The sequence below is a fragment of the Oncorhynchus kisutch genome, linkage group LG8 (assembly GCF_002021735.2).
Source record: "Oncorhynchus kisutch isolate 150728-3 linkage group LG8, Okis_V2, whole genome shotgun sequence".
Classification (NCBI taxonomy): Eukaryota; Metazoa; Chordata; class Actinopteri; order Salmoniformes; family Salmonidae; genus Oncorhynchus; species Oncorhynchus kisutch.
The window spans coordinates 8,050,448-8,053,238 of NC_034181.2; positions in this window are offsets into that span (position 1 = coordinate 8,050,448).

Here is a 2,791-nt window from a genome sequence, read left to right on the forward strand (position 1 = left end):
CCTATCATGTCTGTAACCGATGTGAAATGGCCAGCTAGTTAGCGGGGTGCGCGCTAAAAGCGGTTCAATCGGTGACGTCACTCGCTCTGAGACCTTGAAATAGTTGTTCCCCTTTTGTGGAGAGTCGGGTAATGATGCTTAGTGGTTCAGTTGTTGATGTGTGCAGAGGGTCCCTGGTTCGAGCCCAGGTTGGGGCGAGGAGAGGGACGGAAGCTATACAGTTACATGGGCACCTAATCTTCTGAAATCTAATGTTATTTATATAGTACATTTCTTACAACAAATGCATTTGAAAGGTACTTCACAAATAAAATAATACAAGTTGAGAAAGATAAAACAGAAAACGTTTCAAAGCATCTACATGATTACAAATTCAGAGATGATCGTCTAGGGAAGTTATGAATAGAAGGGAAATCACGTTCAGCATCAAATGCTTTCTAAGCACTGTGACCTCAAGCAGCAGGCGCAGAAAAGACACCTGAGCGGAGTTCCCGCTGGTCTGGAGATTACAGCCTAACAGAGACTGTTCTACGAAATATATTCTCAAATAAATGTATTCTCAGATATTGTGTTCTCTCTTACGCTGCGTGAACTGACATGTATGGTTGTTGAAGACACTCCGATGTTCCCTCCGAAGGGAATTAAATGTCTATAATGCCCTCCACCGTGGCTCTATACTCAAACAGCGGCGTGGCAAAGTTATTCAAAGCGTATACTTTATTTCTCAGGATGTCATTTGCCAGTGATACTATAATATTGTTATTTAAACAAAAACAGACAACCCCATAGTGGAATAGTTTATCTATTTACCTTGTCGGCTTGTTGTTGTGTGTTCTATGCAAGATCGCTGTTCTTCTTGAGGGCATTCAAGTGGCAAGAGTCACAGGAGGGAAATATGTATTCTGATAAGCAATCAGTGCACAACAATTCTAATGCAATCACTGGTAAACACTTTTTGAAAGTAGTTTTGTCAAATGTAATTTATTTTGAAAAGCCTTTGTTAAAAAAAAGAGGGGGATCCCAGGTTTACATTGCTACCATGTTTATTGATCTACTCCTTCAATTGAGCATGTGGCATCGTTTTACAAATGCAGAAATGTGAGTTATAGATCTGTCATTCTCATTGAAAGCCTAACGAGTGGTTGATCTGTTCTTTGTGCTCTATTTCTATGCTTCCTTTTCTTAAGTTTTATTTTTGCTTATTTTACTTTCAGGTTTTATTCGCCATCTTCAAACAGCTGGGATCACACCTGTTCCCTGGGCCTCGCTGAGCCCACACCTATTCCCTGGGCCTCGCTGAGCCCACACCTATTCCCTGGGCCTCGCTGAGCCCACACCTATTCCCTGGGCCTCGCTGAAATCACACATACCCCTGTTAGGCCCAGGGAACAGGTGTGGGCTCAGCTAAGCCCAGGGAATAGGTGTGGGCTCAGCTAAGCCCAGGGAATAGGTGTGGGCTCAGCTAAGCCCAGGGAATAGGTGTGGGCTCAGCTAAGCCCAGGGAATAGGTGTGGGCTCAGCTAAGCCCAGGGAATAGGTGTGGGCTCAGCTAAGCCCAGGGAATAGGTGTGGGCTCAGCTAAGCCCAGGGAATAGGTGTGGGCTCAGCGTGGCCCAGGGAATAGGTGTGGGCTCAGCTAAGCCCAGGGAATAGGTGTGGGCTCAGCGTGGCCCAGGGAATAGGTGTGGGCTCAGCTAAGCCCAGGGAATAGTTGTGGGCTCAGCGAGGCCCAGGGAATAGGTATGGGCTCAGCTAAGCCCAGGGAATAGGTGTGGGCTCAGCGTGGCCCAGGGAATAGGTGTGGGCTCAGCGTGGCCTAGGGAATAGGTGTGGGCTCAGCGTGGCCCAGGGAATAGGTGTGGGCTCAGCATGGCCCAGGGAATAGGTGTGGGCTCAGCTAAGCCCAGGGAATAGGTGTGGGCTCAGCGTGGCCCAGGGAATAGGTGTGGGCTCAGCTAAGCCCAGGGAATAGGTGTGGGCTCAGCTAAGCCCAGGGAATAGGTGTGGCCTCAGCGTGGCCCAGGAAATAGGTGTGGCCTCAGCGTGGCCCAGGAAATAGGTGTGGCCTCAGCATGGCCCAGGAAATAGGTGTGGCCTCAGCGTGGCCCAGGGAATAGGTGTGGGCTCAGCTAAGCCCAGGGAATAGGTGTGTCCTCAGCAAGGCCCAGGTAGAAAGCCCATCTATTGGGCCTTCAGATTCTTCTCTGGCACAGGAAAGAAGAGTTTCTTCCTCAGGTACTCCCCGGACACAGGCGTCTGCTTGACCACCCCTTTATCCAACAGCCCTTTCTGGCTCACGTCGTTTTTGACCTCACAGAGTATAATCAGGATGTCATCTCTGGAGAGAGCAGGAAACACGGGAGCAGACAGCGATGACATAAGCACACAGTGTGGATAGTTCAAGTGATGAAATGTGTATTAACAGGACATGGACATGTACAATTAATGAAAAATATTGTGTCCTCCAAAATAATCAGGCTTTACATGGGGCAGCCCTTTTCCAGATGGAGGCACATAGCCTGGATAAACCAGCACCCTGTGATATTGTGCCTATAGGAGACAGACGTATCCATAGTGGCCCTGACCACCAGAGTATCTGCACCAACAGGGGCGAAGGCCTTGAAATCTAGGAAGCCGACTGTCTCTAGCCCAGCCTCCGACCCAGCCTCTGATCCTGCCTCTGACCCAGCCTCCAACTCTGCCTCTGATCCTGCCTCTGACCCTGCCTCCAACTCTGCCTCTGTTCTTGTCTCTGACCCTGCCTCCAACTCTGCCCCTGATCTTGCCTCCG